We start from the raw sequence: 25858 nt of genomic DNA on the forward strand, positions 1-25858 counted from the left end.
AAGGCTCTGCAAACGAGGGAACTACTAATCAAAGGCCTTCTTCCATTTTGAGCCAGTCCTACCTTAAATCAGTCAGTCAGTCATATTTATTGTGCACTTTCTGTGTGCAGAGCACTGTACTAACTGCTTCAGAGAGTACAGTAGAACAATTAATAGACGCATTCCCTAACCTCAACTAGCTGACAGTCTGGGGGTGGATGGGGAAGGTTACAGAGAAGCAGCGTGGCTCAGTGGAAAGAGCCCAGGCTTGGGAGTCAGAGGTCATGGGTTCGAATTCCGACTCTGCCACTTGTCAGCTCTGTGACTGTGGGCAAGTCACTTAACTTCTCTGTGTCTCAGTTACCTCATCTGTAAAATGGGGATTAACTGTGAGCCTCTCGTGGGACAACCTGATCACCCTATATCTACCCCAATGCTTAGAACAGTGCTCTGCACATAGTAAGCGCTTAACAAATACCAACATTATTATTATTATTATTACAGGAATACATTATATTTCTTGAATGCTTAGTACAGTCCAAGTGAGGATTCATTAAATGGTACTATAATAATAATATTAAAGTGTTTTTGTTGAGTGCTGACTATGTGCCAAGCACTGTACTAAGCACTAGGGGAGAGACAAGATAACCAGGTCCCACAGGGGGCTTCCAGTCTAAGTAAGAAAGAGGACAGATATGAAATCCCCATTTTGCAAATGAGGGAACTGAGGCACAGAGAAGTTAAGTGACTTGCCCAAAGTCGCACAGTAGAGTTGTGGCAGAGCTGGGTTTAGAACCCAGGTCCTCTGACTCCCAGGCTCGTGCTCTTTCCGCTAGGCTGGGCTGCTTCCTGTAAAAATTTATAGATAAAATTTTCTTCTCGCACCAAAATATTTAGCGTTGGGAGGTCAGCTGAAGTCAGGCATTACTTGATAAGGTGCCATTCGTTTTCTCTAAAACCCAGTTCCTATCAGATTTAGGAGGGGAGTAGGAGGTTGATTACCTAACCATGTGGATTTGTGGTCAGTTCCATGTGAGACTGGCCCAAAAGGAGTGTGGCAACTCAAAAAGGATGTTACACTTCTTCCATAGCCTGACCTACTTCCTTGTTATCTCCCACTCTCAGAATTGAAGCATACCTTTTTAAAATTTTGTAAAAATAAGGTCCTGCCAATTACCCTGTTTTTTCTGTATGTCAAAAAGTAAAAATGAACCAGGCTATGTTCTCTTCATCATCTTTCTTCTCAGTGAGCTCAGTGCCTTCTTCCACCTCCATTTCAGTAACAGAATTGGCCTGAAAAGTGTGCCGATGTTGTTGACACTGTATTAGGGCAGCAGATTTCATAGTAGTAATGGAGTCTGTACCATTTGCCTTCATTTCCTATTATTTTCTGGGTCTAAGTTCATGACAGGCTGCTACATATTGTGAAACTTTTTTTATATGTTTTTTTTTTCCTTTCCTTTTAGTACAAAAGACATTAGTATTTAACCTAACCTGCTTCTCATACTTCTGGGAAAAAAAGAGAAAAAATCATAAGGTCGGGGGGAATTATAGAGGCTTCACTGTCTGTGATTTCTGGGGCCTCTTTTAAAGGTGACTTTTAGTCCTGCAGACTCCATTTCCAGCATCTGTTTCATCAGTAGTTCTCTATATTGGCCTTTCTGGGTTTGGCTGGACCAAGAAAGCCTACACATTTCAGGAAGGGAGATGTCAGTCTAATGTGCTCTTTAATTCATATATTTCTGGAAGCCAATTTGCTGTCTATTTAGCATTTGGCCCAGAGAAAATTCTTAATCTTAACAAAAATGTCTGTGTTTGTGTTTGAGTCATGTATGTTGCTTGGACCTGGGAGTGATGTGTCTTTCAGAGTGGTAGGTGAGTTTATCAGATTTCTATTTCTGGCATCCAGGTCCAATTTAAGATTCTGGTGAGCAGAGACAGCCTGCGTGGCCTCTCCAGGTCAAGGCTTGCTCCCTTCAACTGTCCCCAGAGCATCAACATCCCTGTCTCTTCATGTTTTGGGTTTTTATGTTGTTGTTGTGGTTTTTCTTCCTCCCCAACCCTGCCAGAGCTATTTTGAATGCAGAGTGGTGACTGAGATAAGAGTAGGTGGTGAAAGGTAAGGTCCTCAACTGGAAACAGTGGGCCTTGTGGATGGCTGCCGCTAGGACCCAGGGCTAAAATGGGATCTCTTGAGGTTATGGCCCAAGGTAATGGTAAGATAAGATGAGGTTTACCCAGAGGTTGAAGCAGTCTTTTGGGCACCCTAGGGTCTGGTTAGAGATCTCATGGTAGCCAGGTTGGGTGCACCTTCAGTTTTACTTGGAGGGAGATAAAATATCAGCTGAGAATCCAGATGAAATTAGTATGTGAACCCAGGATGCTGGTAAGGGCAGAACACTGGATGCTGGGGTCAGGCCAGGAGCACGCGGTGCCAGATAGTAAAGCAGGCTAAGTGAAGGAGGTGTATGCTAAGGCTCTAGCTAGTTCTGTTGAGGGATGTTTACTTTGAAAATCAGATTGTCTGCCCCAAATATATAGGTTCTGAGCAACTCCTTGGATGGTAAATTCCTCAAGGAAAGGCCCAAGGCTTCGATTTCTGATTCCCAAGTCCCTAGAACAGTTCTTTGCACTCAGTAACTATTTAGTGAATACTCTTGTCAATGATATCATCGTTCAGAAGTGACATCAGCCTTTTTTTTTTTATCCTTGGGTGTTTACTTATTTCCTTGACAGAGGAAAACATGTGTGTGTGTGTGTGTGTGTGTGTGTGCCCACACATAGCTACTCAAATATGGGCCATTTAGGTTATTACAGCAGAAATTTAGCATTAGGTGGCCAAAGAAAATTCACTTGGACTAGACAGCATACATTTTTGTAGCGTGTTTCAGCCATGAGCTGAAGATCTGAAGTCAGCCTTGGGGTGAGCCAGAATATGAAATGGAGAGGCAAGACTTGTTTCAGCAGCAGTGCCCACCACGACAAAGGAGGCTTCTGTCGGCCTATATCCCAGAAACCATGGACCAGCTTCTTTGTGTCTCAATCGAGATAGAGCCAAACAGTAAATAGAGCTCCTCATGACTTATGCATGAAAATGGGTTATCCCATCTGGCCTCGCCTGGGTCTCCTGACCCTTCCCTAACACGTTCCCTGCTGCCAGCGTATGTATAATCCCCATCCTCTGGGGAGTCAGGTGCCTGGTTCCAATTACTGGAGGTAGCTCTACATTCCCCCAAGGAGTGTCTGTTGTCTTGTTAGGCCTAATTGCTTGACCGCTGAGGACTAGAGCCTCAGGTAGCAATCTCATCAGTGGTTCTTGGACTTTCTGGTTTCCTTACACAACCCTTAGTCTCCTGTTACCAGACTTCCTCCCTATCCTGAAACTCCCTCTCTGGCAGACCTCTACTCTCCCCTTCTTCAAAGCCTGACTAAAATCTTACCTCCTCCAAGAAGCCTTCCCTGACTCATCTCTCATCTCCGCCCCTCCCCACTTCATTCCCCTACCTATTGCATCATTAGGCACTAAAAGAGTCCCCTCCCCCCCATCCACTAACAGCACTTATGTGCATATCTTTAAAGTGTCTGTCACTCCCCCCCCCCCACATATACACATTGTAAACTTTTTAAGGGAAGGGATCTTGTCTGCTAATTCTATTGTTCTCACTCAAGGACTTAATAAGGTGCTTTGCCCAGAGAAAGCAGTCAATAAATGCTATTGACTGATGTAAAAATCTTCAGAAGAGAGAAGCTGGGTATATGGTGGATTTTAGTCAGCATCAAAAATCTCACTGCAATTATGAGGTGATAGGGAAGAATTAAATGGATGCTAACCCATTCGATTTGCTTCTGGAGAATCTTTGGAGGTTAATTTTGGTATACAGAGCAATAAGTGTTCCTGAGAACCAATTAATCAGAAGAATTGGCCAACATATGGGCCTCAACAAATGTAAAAGTGGCTTTGATGAGGGGTTGTTTTGTAATTCCTACTCATAACAGGCTTTTTGACTGGCACCTCTTCAGCATCTCACCTCCTCTGGGAATCCCTCCGGGCTTTTTGCTTTTTCTTCTTCACTTCTCACTGGACATTCCCTCCATTCCCATGGTTCCTGCTACCTCCTCCTATGTGGGATGACTCCCAACTCTATCTCACTAGCCCCAGCTCAACATTCCCTCTGAAATCTCACATTTCCTCTTCCCTCCAGGACATCTCCACATATATGATCCACTGTCGTCTTAAGCTTTAGCTTAATCAATGTTATTTATTGGATACCTATGGTGCAGTGCACTGTCCTGAGTGCTTGGGAGAGAATACAGTAGAGTTAGTAGGCATGATCCATGCCCTCAAGGAGTTTACAGTCAACTGAGGGAAACAGACATGAAAATAAATGGAATAATCATGGAATGGAAAAATAAATAATCAGAAAGAAGGAAGTAATAGAGTTAAAGTGCTTTGAGTGGGGTGAGTACCTAAGTGCTAAGGTGATGTGGAAGTGCAGGGATGAGAGTTGGTGGAGAGGGGAGAGATTAATCAGTGAAAGACTCCTGGAGAAGGTGGGATTTTTATTATTAACAATAATAATAATGTTGGTATTTAAGCGCTTACTATATGCAGAGCGTTGTTCTAAGTGCTGGAGTAGATACGGGGTAATCAGGTTGTCCCACGTGAGGCTCACAGTCTTCATCCCCATTTTATAGATGAGGTAACTGAGGCACAGAGAAGTTAAGTGACTTGCCCACAGTCACACAGTTGACAAGTAGCAGAGCCAGGATTTGAATCCATGACCTCTGACTCCCAAGCCCATGTTCTTTCCACTTAGCCATTCCGCTTCTCTTTTAGATCCTCCCAAGTCCACTCCTCCACCTAAATTTCCCAGAATAGTTGACACCACCATCATCTTCCCTAACTCCAAAACCCACAGTCTTGATACTGTCCTTGACTTGTCATTTTCTTTCACCTCTCACATTGTCTATCACTAAATCCTGTCTGCCTTTTTTTTTTAAAGTGCTGGGATAGATACAGTTAATCAGGTTGTACACAGTCCCTGTCCCACATGGAGCTCACAGTCTTAATCCCCATTTTACAGATGAGGTAACTGAGCCACAGAGAATTGAAGTGACTTGCTCAAGGTCCAACAGCAGACAAGTGGTGGAGTCAGGATTAGAACTAAGGTCCTTCTGACTTCCAGGACCTCGCTCTAACCACTAGGCCACGCTGCTTCTCTACAACACTTTTCCTCCACAGCATTTCCCAGAGCCATCCTTTTGTCATCATCAAACAACAGCCAAGCTGTTTCAGGTGCTTGTCATATCCCACTTAGCAGTCAGTCAATCAGTTGTATTTATTGAGTGCTTACTGTGTGTAGATAATTATAGTAAGTGTTTGGGAGAGTGCAGTACAACGGAGTTGGTAGATCCATTCCTTGCCCACAATAAGCTTAGAATCTAAAGGGGGAGGCAGACATTAATATACATAATTTAATGTAGTCATATGATATGTTAATGTTAGGGATAATAATGTTGGTATTTGTTAAACCCTTACTATGTGCTGAGCACTGTTCTAAGCGCTGGGGGAGATACAGGGTCATCAGGTCGTCCCACGTGAGGCTCACAGTTAATCCCCATTTTACAGATGAGGTAACTGAGGCACAGAGAAGTGAAGTGACTTGCCCACAGTCACCGTGTAAGATGAATAAATAATTTACAGATATGCATGTAAGTGCTGTGGGGCTGAAGTTGGGATGCATGCCAAATTCCCAACTGGGAAAATCTGTCAGCCTTCTCATTGGCTCCTTGCCTCCAAAATAGCCCCAGTCCAGACAATACTTCACCCTCCTGCCCAGATTATTTTTCTAAAATGTCATCTTCCCACTCTCAGGAACCCTCGATGACTATCCATTCCTCAAACCCATCAAGCAGGAATTCCTGACCACTGGCTTCTTGCTTCATTCTCCCTTCTGCAGATCACTTTAGTGTCTGTCTTCCCTGCTAGACTGCAAACTTTTTGAGAGCAAGAAACATGTCCACTAATTCAGTGCTCAATAAATACCACTGATTAGTTGATTGACTCTGATACTGTACTTATTCAGGGAGACTCTTGCTTCCTCTTTTTCTCCACTAAAAAACAGAACAGTAGTTTCTCACTTGCCTGATTTATGTTTACCCTGAAACATTACCCTTCTTCGCGGAGCAAGAAGTAGGGAAGCACAGTGTGTGACCTAGTGGAATGGGAAAAGCAAGGACCTGTGTTCCAAACCCAGATCTGCCCCTTGCTTGCTGCCTGGCTTTGGGCAAGTCACTTAACTTCTCCGTGCCTCATTTTCCTCATCTGTAAAATTCATTCATTCAATCAATCGTATTTATCGAGCGCTTACTAAGTGCAGAATACTGTACTAAGCACTTGGAAACTACAATACAGCAAATTCATTCAATCATATCTATTGAGCGCTTACTGTGTGCAGAGCACTTTACTAAGGGCTTGAATAAAGAGAGACAGTCCCTTCCCACAGTGGGCTCCCAGGCTAGAGGGGTTTAGAGGAGGATTCTAAACCTGTCCTCCCTCCTACTTAGACTGTGAGCCTCATGTGGGACAGGGACTGTGTCTGACCTGATTATCACATATCTCCTGCAACACTTAGTACAGTGTTTGTAACATAATAAGCATTTAACAAAATACCCCAGCTATTATTAATTTTCTGAAGCATGCAGGCAGATGGAGAAACTTTTCAATATCAGTCCACATACACTAACATTATCAATTTAACATGTCTTCTTGCTTTTCCTGCCTCTCTCCAATGATGATAAGCCAAAGAAAATGCATTTTACAAAGCTCTACCATCCCACCCCAGCCAGTCTAAAAGAGAACTAAAGCTAGGTCCAACCCCATTTGCTTGTCACAATAATAATAATAATGATAATTGTATTTGTGAAATGTTTACAATGTGCCAGACACTGTACTAAGTACTGGAGTGGATACAAGCAAATCAGGTTTGTTCACAGTCCCTGTCCCATGTGGGGCTCATAGTCTCAATCCCCATTTTACAGATGAGGTAACTGAGGCCCAGCGAAGTGAAGTGACTTGTCCAAGGTCACACAGCAGTCAAGTGGCAGAGCTGGGATAAAAAAAACCATGACCTAACTCCCAGGCCTGTGCTTTATCCATAACACCATGCTGCTTCTCTAGAAGTATAAAGTCCTTTAAGCCGAATCTGAACCAGTCACCTAAGGATGTCTACGGATTCAGTAGTTCAGTCCTCCATTCTACCAGCTGAGCTATCAAAGACTCACATCCACCCCAGCGCCCAGCATATAGCGCTTATCAAATACCACAGTCATTATTGTTAATATTATTATTATTATTATTATTAAAGGGAGGTTAGACGAAAGTTAGACGGCCTGTCATTCTGCATGATCACAGTCTCCGCCCACTCCCCCAGTATTCTTCCCTTTCATATTCGTTGATGACGACTCCCCCACCTCGGTTGGTCGCTTGAACTGGTCATTGTAACCCCAGTTAGACGATTTAAGATTCTTCTTGAAAATAATATACAGCCTCTGTGAAAGACCTGCAACTGTATTTTTAAAGTAAGTTAAGAGGAAGCCTGTTGGGACCCGGTGCAACTCATTCTGCTGTGTAGTTTACATTTTATCCTGAACAAATCTATAACATAAATTTCATGCTTTTCCATTTCTGCAGTTGCAAGGTATTAATCATAATGAATGCCACTGTCTAGTTTTTTATTTGGTAAGTGAAATGAACTAGAAATGCTAAATTGCAAATATCCTCCCTGGAATTTTCCTTTTTGTCAAAATTCCTTCGATGTTTTATAGTGTCTTTAGGTGAAGCAATGTGTCACATTTTAAACTTCTAAGGATGAAATGCTACGTGTTTTTATTTAGTCTATTCTTGAGTCTATCTGAAGTTTTTAAAGGTGAAAAAATTTAATTCCAATGTGAATCAATCACTAGATGTCAAAACTAGTGTGCAAGCCAGTTAAAGATCCTCATAAGTACTGCCATGTTTCTAATGTCTTCAAATAGTATAGAAATGCTCTGAGCTAATTACAAAAAAATTACATATTTTGTTTTCAGTTCTCACTTTACCATGATGTCGGTCTTTGTTCCCCATAGAATTCTGCTTCTTTTTCTGTCTCACAGTCTTGTCATAGAGTTGATTTGCCTGTTCCATTTTTGAGCAAAATCTCTGTCATTTTTGAAATCCTGAATTTCTACTTTATTTCCTACACTCTATCTCGTTTATTAAATGACGAGTTTTATTAGGTGGGAAAGAGTTTATGGGATTCAAATTTCTTGGCATTAAAAGGCAAGTTATAAATAAATATGTTTTAAATCACTCTCCGACATGTTGAATAACTAGTCACTCTAATTGATAGTCTAAGTTTTTCACTTGATATCTGTTAGACACATTTTTTCCATATTCCTTCTTCTTATCTTTTGTATACATGAAGCAGAGAACTATATCCTATTTCCTTGTCAATTTCCTTGGCTGGGTGGGGAGGATAACTTTTCCAAATTTGGACTCCTCTTTGTTTCTCTTCCTCCCTTAGCTCTCTGATTTCTTATTACAACTCAGCCCACACACTTTGCTATTCTAATGCCAACATACACAATTTACCTTGATCTCATCTATCTCACAGCTGACTCCTTGCCCATATGCCCTCCCTCTTCCTATCTGACAGGTGATTACTCTCCCCACCTTCAAAGCCTTATTAAAACCACGTCTCTTCCAAGAGGCCTTCCCCAACTAAACCTTCATTTCCTCTTCACCCATTACCTTCTGTATTTCCCTTGCATTTAGATTTGCACCTGGTATTCTCCCCACCCTCAGCCCCAAGCACTCATGTCCACATCTGTAATTTATTTACATTGTCTGTCTCGGTCTATAGACAGTAAGCTCTTGTTGACAGGAAACGTGTCTACCAACTGTGTTGTATTTGACCCTCCCAAGAGCTTAATACAACACTCTGCACACAGTAATAAATATGATTGATTGATTACTAAACCAAAACCAGCAGAAGCAATGTGTCTAGTGGAAAGAGCACCGGCCTGGGAATCAGAAGGACCTGGGTTATAATTCCAGCTCCACCACATGTTTGTTATGTGACCTTGGGCAAGTCACTTCACTTCCCTGTACCTTTGTTACCTCTTCTGGAAAATGGGGATTAAGACTGTGCGACCCATGTTGGGACAGGGACTGTAATCAACCTGATTACCTTGTATCTACCCCAGAGCCTAGAACAGTGCCTAACACAAAGTAAGCACTTAAAAAATACCATTAACAAGAACACTACCTGCATTTGTGACCGCTTTCCGAATTTTTGATGCCTCCTTGTTTACAAGACCACTGTCCAGTCCCTTGTCATATCTGCGCAGTTGCTTTTCATAGTGGCGTTGCTGATCTAAAACTTTTCAGAAATGACTGAGTAGCAAGCCTGACTTTAAACCTGACCACTGATTGCTTTAGTATCCAAACGTATCAGAAGTCTAATGAAAGATCCATTTTTGGAAATCAGTTATTTGACACATTGATTTAAAATTCTAGTGAAATAAAGGGAATTATGCTAAAAGTGCACTTTTTAACAAGTATCACAACAGTGTCCATCTTGCGCACCCAAATCATTTAGCTTTAGAGATAATTGGCAAATACGTGAAATCCATAGGGACCACCCAGCCATTTTTAGGAGGCATCGTCTTGTGGACCACAAAATTCTGCTGTATTACCTTAACCTGTTGCAATTCATTCATTCAATCGTGTTTACTGAGTGCTTACTATGTGCAGAGCACTGTACTAAGTGCTTGGAAAGTGCAATTCAGCAATAAAGAGAGACAATCCCTGTCCACACCAGGCTTAAATTCATGGCCTGTCTTCAGAAATTACCCATTCCTTACCCAAGGTAGATGGATAGTGCACTACCTCCCATTCTTTCTCTTTCCTCACTTTCCATTTTTCCTCTAGGTTTCTGTGTCATTTTCCCTCTCCAGTCGTATATTCCTCATGCTTTGCTTCTCTCATGTCTGTATGTGTCCCCAGGAAAGGTTAAAAGTCTCTGTGCATATAACTTTAGATTTGTTCCAACTGGAAATCTTTGTTGATGGATCTGTATGACATTGTGTTTATGTGTGTGTTTGTGTGTATGTGTTTTGTGTGTATTCCTGACAAGAAGTAGAAAAGAAGTCAGAGAAACAGCCTGGCAGAGTGGATAAAAGCACTGGCCTGGAAGTCAGAAGGTCATTGGTTCTGATCCCGACTCTGCCACTTGTCTGCTGTGTGACCTTGGCAAGTCACTTCACTTCTCTGGGCCTCATTTACCTCATCTGTAAAATGGGGGTGAAGACTGTGAGCCCCATGTGGGACGGGAACTGCACCTAACCCGATTTGTTTGTATCTACCTCAGGTCTTAGTACAGTGCCTGGCACATAAGTGCTTAACAAATACCACAGTTATTATTATTTATCTGAATCATCTTGGGGAAGGGTTTCAAAGCCACCATGGTGGGCAGCATGGTTTGGGAAGGTAGAAGAGTGGGTAGAGTTAGGATGAATCAATTTTCTAGAACTGTATGAAAAAAAATCCCTTTTCTATTTTGTCAGTGTCCTGCCCTCTCCCGGCCTGGGGTCCTCTCCAGACAACCTGTCCTATTTCCCAATGTGAAAAACATCTCTGCAGAAGGAAATAGGCCCCTTCCCCCCTCAACCCTCTCCTTTATTGCCATAATCATCTCTTGATATTTCAGTCATGAGGAGAATCAGAACCAAAATTTCTGTTTGTACCCTGTGTTGATTTTTTACTTTGGTAAAGCTCAGTGGCTCAGTGTGTTGATTTTTGCTATGAACTCTTAGCTGTTCAGCAGATGAGTCTAGAATTGCTTCTCACAGCATCACCCTTTTGTTTCAGAAACTGATTGCTACATTTATTGTTGTTTCCATTTCTCTGCTTACTTTTCTTGCACTTGCTGTACTTCCTCAGATTTCATCAACTAATCATAATATCCGTAATTCCAGAAGACTGCTCACTGTCTTCTCACTTTAGGAAGAGAGAGCTAAATAATAGATCCATAAAGGATCAAAAAGGAAGGCATCAGTGACAAAGAAGGGGATCCTTGTCTTTTTTTCCTCTTCCATTTTATTAAGGAAATTCGAAGGCGTCATCCTCTTCTCCAGCCTTCTTTCTCTTTGCTCAATCAACTTCAGATTACCAGCTGTTTCTTTGACATATCCTTGTGACTACTTCTAAATGTCAATTTGGTGAAGTCTTGATTTCCCCTAGGGAAACTAGTTTTTCTGCTGAGAAAAACAGGTTAGGAGTGTGATCAGGAACTTGATAATAATAATGTTGGTATTTGTTAAGTGCTTACTATATGCAGAGCACTGTTCTAAGCACTGGGGTAGATACAGGGTAATCAGGTTGTCCCACGTGAGGCTCACAATCTTCATCCCCATTTTACAGATGAGGTAACTGAGGCCCAGAGAAGTTAAGTGACTTGCCCACAGTCACACAGCTGACAAGTGGCAGAGTCAGGATTCAAACCCATGACCTCTGACTCCCAAGCCCGGGCTCTTTCCACTGAGCCATGCTTATGAAGGGGTCATAAGATGAAGACTTAGCCTGAAGAGAAGCTTAAGGGAGTTCTGTGCCATTCATGTACATGCAAGATTCTTACACAGTAGATGGTGAGCTGTTATTCTCCATCTCTATTAAGGACAGAATCAATAAATAGTATATTTTGAGCATTTACTCTGCGCAGACTACTGTATAAACAGTTGTCAGAGTACAATAGCTCGCAGACATTGTTCCTCCCTAATCAATCAGTGGGATTTATTGAGTGTCTACTGTGTGTGCAGAGTACTGTAGTGAGCACTTGAGACAGTACAATACAGCAGAGTTCGTAGATAAATTCTCGACCCACAAGGAGCTTACCGTCCAGAAGAGCTTACGGGATAGAGTCCAAGAGGAGCCTATGATCTAGTAGACAAGAGGAAATGAGGTTAAACTGCACAGTGAGAGAACTGGGTTAGGTGTAGAGGAAAGTTTCCTGTCAGTGGAGATTGTTAGATATTTGAATGAACTACCCAAGGAAGTTGGCCTCTCATGTTCTGGAGAGTAAATTCTTGTTTGTCTGGGGTGGTTCAACAGTGATGTCCTACAACTATGGAGGAATAATGTCTTCATGTCCAGTCCATCTGTGGGATTCTGCCATGGAGACTGTAAGGTTTTGTGTTTCTTGAGAGTTAGGAGTGATTGGCTAAAATTCTATGTGGACCCAGAGCTTATGTTTTAAGACTGTTGACTTTTTTTAAGAAAAGCTCAGTCCTTCATTTAAGCATTTCTTATAATAAAATGAACAACATTTGAAATATGAAGCAATGCTAGTTAAACATTTATAGAAGCCAAATCCTGTAATTTCTTGAAACTATTAAAATGTAATGTTTTTATATGAACATCATTATAAATTTATAACAAATGTAATCTATAGTGATGAACTGTTCTATGGACTGTGAATTATTTTCCTAAATTTAGCATGGCAGATGCTGTCTCCGACTCGCGATGCTTAGTTGAGTCGTTCAGATGATGCAATATAAGAATATATCTCTTTATTTGCATACAAGCATTGCACTGATTATGCTTTTTCATTTGCAACCTTATAAGATATGTTTTTAAAACTCCCTTTATCAATGGAAGTTGACTGCATTACTCTGAATGCTATTCCGAAATCGACCTGCCTGGAAGCCTTCTTATGAAACATACTTCATTCAGAGAGAGGGATGACCCACTTTAAAAGGATCCCAGGTAAAACCTCAGTAAATTAAGTGTAGCACTTTGCATATGCTAAGATAAACACTAGAAGGGATCAATTTTTTTATGACTGGCATCAAATGTTGTCCCCTGTAAAGATTACCTTTGAAAATATCAGCTGAGAATCACATGTTGTTGCAGAGCATGTTGAAAATCAGGCTCCACCCTTTCAAGGGGCTTAATGGTGTCCTCTGCTTTTATCATTTAGAATATAGCGTTTGGAGGTGAATGAGCAGAACTTTATCAACTGAGCAATGACTTGGAGTTGCTGAAGGAGTGAGGGACCTTAGGGCATAGCAGAGGAGAGGAGGAATATCAAGTGGCATCCTGGAATTGTGTTGCATTGTTCATTTCCTTTTTGTTCATAGTGATCTAAGAGAATGACTTATTGGAAATTAGTAAACCTAAAATAATAATTCTGAAGTTCCTGTCTTTCCAAGGAACCTAATCTCTGCTTCTCTTTTCCTTCTTATTTTCCGAGTTTTATTTCTCCAGTTTCTTTATTCCCTTTTCCCTTGTCATTCCTGAATTCTAGAAAGAATGATCTAGCCTTGCTGAATTGGACTACCCTTGTCACTGCTTGGGTTTTTCTGACCATTTCACAGGAAGAAGAGAAAATCCTCTCGCAAACACAACTTTGCTACTAATATGAAGATATAATTAAGTTAATGAAGTTTATCAAAACCATTTACAGCTCAGGGCCACAAGTGTGTTCTTGAGAGATAGTGAAAGTGAGAAAGTTATAACTTTACAAAAGCTTTTTTTCTCTCTGCTTATCTTTTTTATCTTCTAAGCTTCTTTAAGAAATGTTCTATATGATGAATAGCGGGTTACTATGAAGTATGGAAAAAGATTTCTCTTAGTGAAGAATTGATCTCTGCAACTCTCATTTATCTTGAGAACTTTTGAATTATAAAAATGTTTGTATGAATGGGATTATATCTGGTATGGCATTCAAAATTTATATCAGTGTTTAATAATGGCAAGATGGTCAAAGTAATCTGTCTCATTTTTCAGTATGATACATGGCCTTAGTGGTACATATACCCCTCCCCCCATACATATATATATATATATAATTTCCTCAAAGTAAAATATATAAATATATATTTTTTACTTCAAGGGAAAAATATTATTACTTAATGAAAAATTATGACAGTTAAAGGAATAATATATCCTAGGTTCCACAATTTCACTAGGAGACCCTGGGAAGAAAAACTCCTGAAAAACCCCCATGATTTATTTGTGTGACCAGAACTCTGGGAGGAAATCAGAGGTCTCTCCTTGTATAAGACCATGTTTTTTGAAGTTCAGACTAGGACTTTCATTTCCTCAACATGGACACCCTTTCTTCCTCTTCTCTCCCTGAGATTCTTTTGGGTTTCACGGTTATTCCATCTCTCACTGATTCCTCCATCCCTCTTGTAAGAAGGGCCCAGTCCATAGCTGAACAGATATGGAGTTTGTGGAGCCGCAGTATTATGTCTCCCAAAGAGGCAAAAGGTTGCATGAAAGATCCATGTGATAGTTATTCCTCTTGACTTCCATTCTCATGGTTAGGGGTGGACCATCAAATATCACAAAGCTTTAACTTTACCTCTAGTAACTACTAAAGGATGGATTACTTCTTCATTTATATATCCAAAGCGCCTTTTAACTTATTAATATATTTGGCCTGTTCACTATCTTGTCTTATGCTGTCGAGTCGTCTCCGACCCATAGCGACTCTATGGACACATCTCTTCCAGAGTGCCCCACCTCCATCAGCAATCTTTCTGATAGTGTATCCATAGAGTTTTCTTGGTAAAATCACAGAAGTGGTTTGCCACTGCCTTCTTCCATACAGTAAACTTGAGTTTCCTTTCTTGAATCTCACCCATGCCGCTGCTGCCCAGCACAGGTGAGTTTTGACTTGTAACAGATCGCCTTCCACTTGCTAGCCACTGGCCAAGCTAGGAATGGAATGGACAGGCCTCTGCTTGACTCTCCCTCCCGTAGCTGAGACTGGTGGAGTACTGGCAACTCTCCAGGCATGATCCTGAGAGGGGTTCAATACCCTGTGGCACATGCATATCACAGACTGGGTAAAGAAGGGTTTCCTATTCTATTTTTTTCACCTGCCACCCTCAGCCTTTCAATAGATGTCCCCTCATCCTCTTATTGTGGGGTTTGGTGAGCAGCAATTCTGTGTGTTCTGTCTATACCTTTCAGTTTTTTGGTAGGCTTCATTCATGTCACCTCTCAACTTTCATCTTTTCAGACTGGAGAGTTTTAATCTGTTCAGTCTGCCCTCGTACAGAGATGTCTCCATCCTTTGATCATCGCACATCTCTCAATTTTTTCCATACCTCTTATGTCCCTTTTTAAATGCAGCATTCAGAATGGCATGTGGAATTATAGGTGTGGTTGGTATTTTTCAGTAGTGGAAGAACTGTGCCTTTTGTATGATCCCTTCCTGATTCTGCCCAGGATCTACCTGTTCTTTTTGCCTACTGCTGCTCATTTGACCTGTGGTTTAAAAGAACAGATCTTTAGAACGCTTTCTGGTACCCTGGTACAGTTCCCAAAATCTAGGATTGTTCTGAGAAAGCTGGGGCATCTGGTAATCCTAGTCTTACCCAATCTCTCACTCTCTGGTGGCATCTTCCCCCTTACTGAAACAGCCCTCTCTCAATCCTACAACCCTCCAGTTATCACCCCATGTCCCCATTCCCTTTCCTATCGGACCTCCAAGAATGAGCCATTTACTCCCCCTGCTTTCACTTTTTCATTTGTTCATTCAATCATATTTATTGAGCACTTACTGTGTGCAAAGCACTGTACTAAACACTTGGGAGAGTACAGTATAACAATAAATAAACATTCCTCACCACCAGCTCTCTTGCTGCCCCACTGCGATAAGTCTTTCAACCCCTTCATTCCACTGGGACTGCATTCTCTGTGATCACCAATGACCTCCTTTTAGCCAAATCCAGTGGGCTCTATTCTGTCCTATTTCTCCTTAATCTCTGGCATTCTTTGATACGGTTAACCTCGCTCTCTTCCTTAAAACATTGACCTTTATTCCACCAGGACTGCACTTCTCTGATCGCCAATGACCTTCTTTTAACCAAATCCAGTGGGCTCTATCCTGTCCTATTTCTCCTTACTCTCTTGGTTTTCTTTGATATGATTAACCTTGCCCTCTTCCTTAAAACACTGACCTTGGTTTTGCTGTCACAGTACTAACTTGGTTCCTCTCCTACATCTCTGCTAATTCCTTCTCAATTTTATTCACTGGCTACTCTTCTGACTCGCATCCCTTAACTGTCCATGGCCCTCAGAGCTCTATTTTGGATTCCCAACTCTTCTTGCTGTATACTCACTCTCTCAGGTAGCTCATTCACTTGCATGACTTCAACTACTCTCACCTCAAATTTTCCTAAAACAAAACTACCCACTTTCCCCCTCTAAATTTGCCCATTCTCCTAACTTTCTTTTCTCAGGCAATAACACTATACCATCCCCCCCGTACCACCCCACTTCCGTGACATCATTCTTGACTCCTAGCTGTCCTTCAACTCTCACATTCAATCTACTATCATTTCTTTTAGATAAGGATCCCAAACCCACTCCTTTCTCTGCACACAAATTACCACTGGTGTAAACTCTGGTCATATCATGGCTAGACTATTTTATGAGCCTCTATCTCCTTGCCTCCAGCCTCTCCTCCTCTCCAATCTATGCTATACACTGCTGTACAAATCACCTTCCTATCCAAAAGAGAACTCATCTTGCCACCCAAACTCTGGCCTCTACCCAGTTTTCCCATCACTGTAGACAAGCTGTCTCACAAGCTAATAACCGTGGCATTATTTTTGATTCATCCCTTTTATTTAACCCACACATTCAATCTATCACAAAATCTTGTCAGTTCTACCTTCACAACGTCACTAAAATATGCTCTTTTCTCTTCACCCAGACTGCTACTACACTGATTCAAACACTTGTATCCCATCTCGACTAGTGCTTCAAGCCTCCTCGCTGCCCTCCCTGCCTCCTGTCTCTCTCCACTCCGCCCATACTTCACTCTTCTGCCCAGATCATTTTTGTCAAAAAAAATCATCTGTCTCCCCACTCCTAAAGAACCTCCAGGGGTTACCCATCCACCTCCATGTGAAACAGAAGTTGCTTTCCATCAGCTTTAAACTACCATCAGTTCTTCCCTCCTACCTTACCTTGCAGTTTCTGACTTGTAGCCAGCCCAGAGACATCAGTCCTCTAACCCCAACCTTCTCTTTATACTTCAATCTCATCTATCTTGCTGCCGGTCCTTTGTCCTTTTCTTTTCTTCTGTGGTATTTGTTAAGCACTTAACTACATGCCAGACACTGTACTAAGTGTAGATACATACTTATCATATTACACACAGTCCCTGTCCCAAATGGGGCTAACAATCTTAATCCCCATTTGACAGATGAGGTAACTGAGGCACAGAGAAGTGAAGTGACTGGCCCAAAATCACACAGCAGTTGGCCGAGTGAGGATTAGAACCCATGTCCTTCAGACTCCCAGGCCCATGCTCTATCCACTAGGCCATGCTGCTTCTCTAAATTACTTCCTCTGACCTGGGATTCCCTCCCCCTTCATATACAACAAGCCACAACTCTCCCCACCTTCAGAGCCTTTTTAAAATCGCATCTCCTCCAAAAGGTCTTCCCCAACCTAAGTCCTCACCATTGGCTTCAAGGCTCTCTACCAACTCACTCTTCCTTAGTAATTTGTTCTCTTACTCCACTACTCTCCAACCAGCTCTCTGTTCCTCCCCAGCTGCTTTCTGAGTACCTGACTCATTACTCCCTCACTCCCATTGTTTTTTGGTTTTGGAACTCCCCGCCTCCCCAATTCTGACAGGCCATATCCCTCGCCAGGTTCCAAGCCCTCCTGAAAGACCACCTCCACCAACCGCCTCACCCTGGTTAATTATCAGTAGCTGGAATTACTCTATCACGCTTTGTATTTCCCCTATACTTCATACGGTGAATTGCCCCTAGTGAGTGCTCAATTTATAAGAGTATTCCGGCTACTCATATTGTTCAGGGTAGGGGAAAACTAGTATAAATTTTCAAAGATCCAATTTCAGAATCAAAATTGCGGTTAAGGCAGTTTCCTTGGCCAGTTTTTAGATAAATTGTGATAAATCTGTGAAATCCTCTGTAAATTTGCTTAGAGTCAGGTGGTTGCACAAAAATATAAACTCTCAATTTGAAGCCTGGGACATTCCAGTGATGCAATAAGTACCTTTGATTGATTGATGCATGTATTCTGTGGGTCTGGCCATCAACTCTCCTCTGTCGGTGATTTTACCTGCAAAATAGATTGAATACCTTTTGAAGTATTAGGGGAGTGTTTTATATGCCTGGTAGAGAGAGTGTTTTATATGTCTAGTAGATGAGTCATTTTAAATTATGATATTGGTATTGAATGTGGTTCAAAATAGAAGGGTTTTTTTACTTTATTATCCTAATATGCCTACAAATGTTATATTTCAGTGTCAGGAAATTGGAAAGATGCAGTAAGAATTGGTTGAATTTAGTGAGCTCATTTTACTTAGCTTATAACTGATCATCCTTGTAGATAAGAACTTTAAAGTTAATGAAACTCTGCATTGAAATCAGGTTGCAATCATTGTGGAACTCTTCTTTTACTTCTCTGAAGAGAAGAATAGATCTTTACTTTGGGATTGGTGTTCTTTTTCAGTATTTTGCCAGGCATTAAAAAAAAAAGCTCCAATTAGAGAGAATTGCAATTGGAGTTCTTTGAAGATAAATTCAGAGTATTGGCTCGTGTAAATTTTACATGTGGGGCTTTGTGAGCTTAAGAATCTTGGAAAAATTTGAAACTCCTCAGAGAAAAAGTGTGGTGGGGTGGGTTATGTGTGTGTGTGCGTATGCATGCACATGTATACTTGTCTCTCTTTAAACATACTCTCAACTAGAAGTAAGTGGATGGTTTAAAAAGTGATAATCTGAAGAAAGCAAAGTTCCAAGTTGTATGAATTCTTGTGTATTTTGGGATTTTTTTACTTACAAGTTGAAAATATTTTCTTAGTGGAGTTTTTTTTTTTAACGTATTCTTCAACCGGTCATATATAGTGGAAACTTTTCAAATTCAGTTCATGGATCCACAGCAGAGTTGGTTCCTGAACAAAAGTTGTTATGTCAAAACATTTTATATAAATCAGAACCAATTTTCTCATAAAATAATTGTATTGGAGGACTGGTTAGTTAAACAAAGATCTAATAACCTATTTTTACCAAAATTATACAGAATTTTGTTCCCAATCAATTATTAGTTAGAAATGTGGCTTCATCAATGTATTTATATGACAGAGACATTTTGTTGTTTTTTTTGTTTTGTTTTTTGTTTTCTAATGGTGTCTGTTAAGCACTCACTGTGTGTCAGGGTACCTTACTGAGGTAAGACCTACAGGACTGAGGTAGATACAAGATATTCAGGTTGGGTTCAGTCCCTATCCCACATAGGCCTTGCAGACTTAATCCCCCTTTTACTGATGATGTATCGGAGACACAGAGAAGTTAAGTGACTTGCCCAAGGTCACAGAGCAGACGAGTGGCAGAGCCAGGTTCAGGATTCAAGTCTTCTGACTCTCAGGCCCATGCTATTTCTTAGAGTAGTGGACTTTACCATCATTGAAAATGAAATAAATGTGTCAGTATTCCATGGTAACCTCCCTCCTCCCCATCCTCAGTCTCCCCAAGTCCACCCACCACCCTGCACTCTTTAAACTCTTAAACTGTCCCTTGTTTCTCCCCTCCCATTATGACTGTTCAGTCAATAATATTTATTGAGCACCTTTTGTATTCAGAGAACTGAACTAAGCACTTGACACCATCCCTGGGCAAAGGAATCTTTCATTCATTCATTCATTCATTCATTCAATAGTATTTATTGAGCGCTTACTATGTGCAGAGCACTGTACTAAGCGCTTGGAATGAACAAGTCGGCAACAGATAGAGAGAGTCCCTGCCGTTTGATGGGCTTACAGTCTAATCGGGGGTGAAAGAGATGTCAAATAATTTGCAAATAGGAGGAAGTGCCTCAGATAGTACAGTACGTAAAGACATGTACAGAATTGCTGTAGAAAGCAAGTGGTGCAAAAAGACTGAGATAATAGAAGAGAGGATGTGTCCGGGGGGAAGATGGAATCTCAGAAGGGTTTCATAGATGGGGAGAGCTGTTTTGTCGGGAAGCATACAGCGGGTAGGAAGTTACATGCAGAAAGAAGGGTGAAGCCCAGGCATCATAGTTGGCAAATTTGAGAACGAGATACAGAGTGAAGTTGAGATTGAGAGGAATGGTCATTGCAAGTAGGGCTTTTGTGGGAGAAGAGAGTGGCTAGCTAATAGGGGAGAAATAATGGAATCCCAGAGAGGCAATCATTAGGAGTTTCTGCTTGATGTTGAGAGGAAAGTTTTTGAGCCTGGGGAGATGGGTACAGAATGATGTTTTAGAAAGACGAGCTGATCAATAGAGGGAAATGTAGCCTGGAAGAAGGAGAGGCTGGAGGAAGGGAGACCAGGGAGGAGGCTGATTCAGGAGTCAAGCTGGCTTATGCTGAACATCTGGACCAGAGTGGTGATGGTGGTGATGATTTGAATGGACAGAAAGAAGCAGTTTCAGGAAATGAGGAAAAATTGATAGCATTTAGTAAAAGACTGGATATGAGAGTTGAAAGAAAGTTGAAAGGAATGAGAGATAATGCCATGGTTCAGATCTGACAGGGAGGGTGAAGAGAGGGTGGAGAAAGGTCAACTTTGGTGGGGAAATTTGGTGGAAAAAAATGGATTTGGGAGGGAAGATGAGTTCATCTTTCGCAGGGGTCTTTGTTTGGGGTTCATAGTAATAGTCCAATAAGGACCTCTAGACTGTAAGCTTGTTATGGGCAGGGAACATATCTGCTAATTCTGTTGTACTATACTCTCCCAGGCACTTCGTACAATGCTCTGCACCTAGTAAGCACTCAATAAATACACTGATAGATTGGTAGTGGAAGAAAGAAGAGGAGGCTGGGAGTGTGTCTTTTTTAGCCAGTCAGTTGTATTTACTGAGTGCTTACTGATTGCAGAGAACTGTACTAAGCACTTTTTTAAATTACATCTAAGAGCTAGATCATGTCGGCCTGGTTCCAGAATGTGGCCTAATTGTATTTAAGTCTCTGGGAAACCAGACTCTGCTATAAGACATTTCACAGTATTTCTGGGCTCTTGGGGAGCATATTAAGGATATACCTTGAGGTATGATTGTTAAGAAGCAGCAGTGAGAAGCAGCCTGACCTAGGGGTTAGAGCATCAGCCTGGGAGTCAGAAGGACTCAGATTTTAGTCCTAAACTTAGGTTTTAGTCCCATCACCATTTGCTTGCTGTGTCATCTTGGGCAAGTCACATCACTTCTTTGGGCCTCAATTACCTCGTCTATAAAAAGAGGATTAAAACTGTGAGCTCCATGTGAGGCATGGACTGTGTCCAACCTGATTAGATTGCATCTACCCCAGCACTTAGTATCTGCCACATAGTAAGCACTTAGCAAATACCATAAAAAAGGAAGTATCTAAGTGCTAAAGATGACTGATCAACTTTTAGGAATTGGGATGCGAGAAATTAATCAGAGAAGGCTTGCTGGAGTTAGTGGGATTTTAAGAGAGCTTTAAATATGAGAAGAGGGGAGAGCTGTGGCCTCTAGGATTTGGGGAAGAAGGGACTTCCAAGCTGGAGGACCAGTGTAAGCTGGGGACAGAGGCAGGATTGTTAAATTAGGAACAGTGAGATAGGTACGTTTTAAGGCTGTCATTTTTTGTGCTGTCATATTGTGTCATTCATTGCACCCAGTGCAGTATTAGTTTTTCTTCCTTGTCTCATGAACGTTTCAAAGTATCTGCTCCTGAAGAACTGCTCTTTTCTCGATTGCCAGTTTCATGCTGGCCTCTCTGCAGCAGTTATCTCCCAGTTCTTGATTGAGATGTAGTATCATCCATAGGTCCCCTGCCAACCACTCAATCAGTGGAATTTATTGAGTGCTTACTGTGTGCCGCATTGGTAGACACATTCCATGCTGATAACAAGCTGTCCCCTTTTCTTTGAGTGTCCCAATTTTAGGTCAGAATACAGGAGCCATTTGAGTATCCTACCATCAGCCATTCTCTTTCACATATCCTACCCAGTTTAGCTGTGAGGGCTGAAGTGGCATTTTGGGGGATATAAAGTGGAGAGATTAGTGATTACTCGGGGAAGGTCTCCTGGAGGAGATGAGGTCTCAGGAGGACTCTGAAGATGAAGAGTGGCCATTTTCCCCCTTTAGCAGTAGGACATGTGGACTTGGTTCCTCCTCAATGATGATCACATGGAGATGCAAGCAGTTGTGTTTAAGTAGTGGAGAGACCAGTATTTGGGGAGGCAAGGAATCTGGCTTATGCTCTCTGCTCTTTTGTTGATTTCCTACAGAACGCAATTTCCTCATCTGTAAAATGGAGATAACACCTACCACCTCCTTCCTTCCTCCTAGGGGGGCAGAGAGGGTGAATAAGGCAATATTTGTGAGTTGTCTTGAGGTTCTTTGAAGAAATGTGGTGGGAAAATAAAAGGTATATTATAATCAGTATTCTGTTAATGAATTTTCAGAAGTGAGAACTGACACTAATCAAGAGTTAGTGTGACTTAAATGTCAAGTGTGCCTTCCCTCAGTGTTGATAAAATAATGATGATTGAAATGAAATCTGTGAAAAGGAAAGAGAACTAAAATCTTTATATAAGATATAAAAATCATCTCACAGTATTGCACATGGTCATGTGATTGTTAGTGTCCCTTAAGTGGGTTATAATGCCTTTCATTTAAAGCTTGTAAAATAAAATTGAAGACCGCATAAAAATTCATCTAGTTTGCAGAACTCATTGTTTTCAGTGGGTTTTTTTTTTCCTGACAATAATCTTTTCTTAAAGCATGAGGTTGAAAACAGAATGAAAATTAGCATTCGCTCTTTGAGAAGATGCAAGCGACAGAGGCTTATTTATTGTTATGTGCAATTAAAATGTGATGTGAACTCATGAGAATTCAAATTAAAAGACAACAGCTTGTCAGTAGCTTTCTTTTTGTTGATTTTACTTTTTATTAGGCTATAGCTGCTTATGTACTTTTTTATGCGACTCTAACTTTCTAATAACAGTAGCAATATCTCAATTATTAGACATCTCTAAACCAGCTTTGATTGTAAAATAGAGAGAAGGAACCCGTTAGAAACTTGACATGTAATGGCAACAGATCTTGATATGAGATTATAAATGCCTCCTGGTCAGCTATTTCCTTCAAAATATGCTGATCTCTTTGCCATTGTAGCAAAAAGGATAAAGATTGTTTGTAAGACCTGGCAGGGAGATCTAGCAACTTTGACACAAACCAGAGTTGGAAGAGATCAAATTTTAGCAGAGAGCATGTCTACAAAAATTTTTAATGGTATTTGTTTAGTGCTTACTATGTACCAAGCACTGTACTAAGCACTGTGATAGATACAAGCCAATCAGGTTGGGCACAGTCCTTGCCCCACGTGGGGCCTCACAGTCTAAATCCCCATTTTACAGATGAGGTAACTGAGGCTCAGAGAAGTAAAGTGACTTGTCCAAGGTCACATAGACAAATGGCAGAGCAAGGATTAGAACCCAGGTCCTTCTGACTCCCAGACCTGTGCTCTTTCCACTGATTTTGTTGTATTGTACTCTACCAAGTGCTTAATACAGTGCTCCACATAGAGTAAATGCTCAATAAATACATTAATTGATTAATTATTACCTGTCTCTTTGATTTCCCCATATAAGTCTCACCAAACGTTTTGAGATGGTTTCCACAATCCACTGTCCCAGTTTATTCCCGTTCATAATTATCTTGCAAAAGATTGCCTCTTGTCTAGTCCAAAGTGTACTTAGAAATTATTATTTTTTATGACACTTATTAACTACTTACTATGTGCAGTTACTGTTCTAAGCACTGGAGTTGATACAAGCTAATCAGGTTGGACGCAGTCCATGTCCCACATGGGGCTCACAGTCTTAATCCCCATTGTGTAGCTGAGGTAACTGAGGCACAGAGAAGTTAAGCGACTTGCCCAGGGTCACGCAGCAAACTACTGGCAGAGCCTGGTCCTTCTTGACTTCCAGGTCAGTGTTCTATCCACTAGGCTATGCTGATTCTTATATGCAACAAATGATCAATTAATCACACCTGCTGAGATTAGAGACTGTACTTTCTTTTTTACCCTTTGGTGGCTTGTTCATAATTAGCACAGTGAGCTGCTTTCTAATTCACAAACCAATTTACATAAAGAGTGGCCACAACTTGGTAGCTTAAAGGAAGGACACGGGTCAGAAACATGTTAATTGCTTGAGTTTATTTCTCATTGTTGGTGAACACGGGCAACGTAAAAATTGTAATAGTAATGGTAGTTTTTGAGTGACTCCTGGATAAATGGCATTGAACCAAGCTATGAGAAGCACAGAAGAAGCCCAAGACACATGTCCCCTGACTCCAAAGAGCTTATTCTCTAGCGGGGAAGGCAGGCATAGAAATATTCACAATCAGTGAGGCATTTATGTTGAGGATGGACTAAATGAATGCATAAATGCAAGAGACACCGTTGTAGTAGAGTTGCCCTTCATTTTGGGTTGATACCCTCCATCCGTGATACTGCATCTTCCTCGAGTGTGAATATCTTTCAGAGAGAATCTTTGGCACCCTTGCACACTGTGTCCATGAAAACATGGTGGTTCATTTTTTCTGGCCCCTCGCCATTAGGGTGAACAATAAGCAGCGTGGCTCAGTGGAAAGAGCCTGGGCTTCAGAGTCAGAGGTAATGGGTTCAACTCCTGGCTCTGCCACTTGTCAACTGTGTGACTGTGGGCAAGTCACTTAATTTCTCTGTGCCTCAGTTCCCTCATCTGTAAAATGGGGATTAACTATGAGCCTCATGTGGGACAACCTGATTACCCTGTATCTACCCCAGCGCTTAGAGCAGTGCTCTGCACATAGTAAGCGCTTAACAAATACCAACATTATTATTCAGCCACCAACCTAGTCATGCACCTTAAGTAAACATGGTGGTTCCATGCTCTGAGTATATTTTACACAGGCTCAGATGGAAATAGCCTGAGCATTAAGGATAGAAGAAAAAATTGTATCAGCCTTTGTAAATGAGCTGGAAGGAAAACTGAACTGAACCTTGAGATATACATGTTTCTTTACTCTTAGTAAGGTGTCTTGTTTTCAGAAAACCAGTTGAGAAGGTTTTTTGGATGGCAGGCAACTTTGAAGACTTCTGTCGCCCATCAGCTCAGTTATTTTGGGCCTGCTTATCAGGTTTATTAATGATCAAGGCTCTTTTATACTCTTCTTTTTCTGTCCTGCTGCTCACATTTTGTTCCTTATCTGTCAACAGTGGACAGCAAGGGTGGAGAGCATTGAACTTGTTGACAGACAATGCTGTATCCATTTAGCAACCTGGCTAAAGCTTCTCAGTGTGGGCAGAGAATGTGTCTGTTTATTGTTATAATGTACTCTTCTAAGTGCTTTGCACACCGTTAAGTGCTCAATAAATACCATTGATTGAATGAATGAATTCACAGGTAAGATAATTGAATATTGGGGCTAAAGTGAAGTTTGGGAATTGTCTGGGAATTTCACTTATTCACGTTGCCATTTTCCCTCCAACATGGTTAGCTGAAGGCTCTACAATAAAAACTAAAAGCTCAATAGAGTGCTTTCCTGCATTAGTGAATGAGAAATGGGTTTGTAGTACTTTTCGTCTCATCATTCGGTCAATAGTATTTATGGAGCACTGGTGGGTGTAGAGGAAGGGGATTGCCCATTTTGGTTTTTGGGTGTTTTTTTTTAGCATTTACTCCAAGATGAATTAATATATAGAAGTCAAATGTGCTACAAAAAATGGGGAAAGAATACTTCCACTTTTGCTGTTCTCAGTGATTTGAACATTAGAAATTCAATCAAACATCAAATAATTTTAACACA

The 25858-nt window shown here is 41.2% G+C and overlaps 1 protein-coding gene and 1 non-coding gene across 2 annotated transcripts in view; one reads left to right on the plus strand and one right to left on the minus strand.

Moving 5' to 3' along the window:
* The window catches only part of ULK4 (unc-51 like kinase 4), a 497317-nt gene that overhangs the window by 379211 nt on the left and 92248 nt on the right, over positions 1-25858 (plus strand).
* LOC114813996 lies at positions 14701-14838 on the minus strand. Its single transcript, XR_003761739.1, has one exon. It is a non-coding gene; the product is annotated as a small nucleolar RNA SNORA7 (small nucleolar RNA).

This window comes from Ornithorhynchus anatinus, chromosome 8, assembly GCF_004115215.2.
Source record: "Ornithorhynchus anatinus isolate Pmale09 chromosome 8, mOrnAna1.pri.v4, whole genome shotgun sequence".
NCBI classification, from domain to species: domain Eukaryota; kingdom Metazoa; phylum Chordata; class Mammalia; order Monotremata; family Ornithorhynchidae; genus Ornithorhynchus; species Ornithorhynchus anatinus.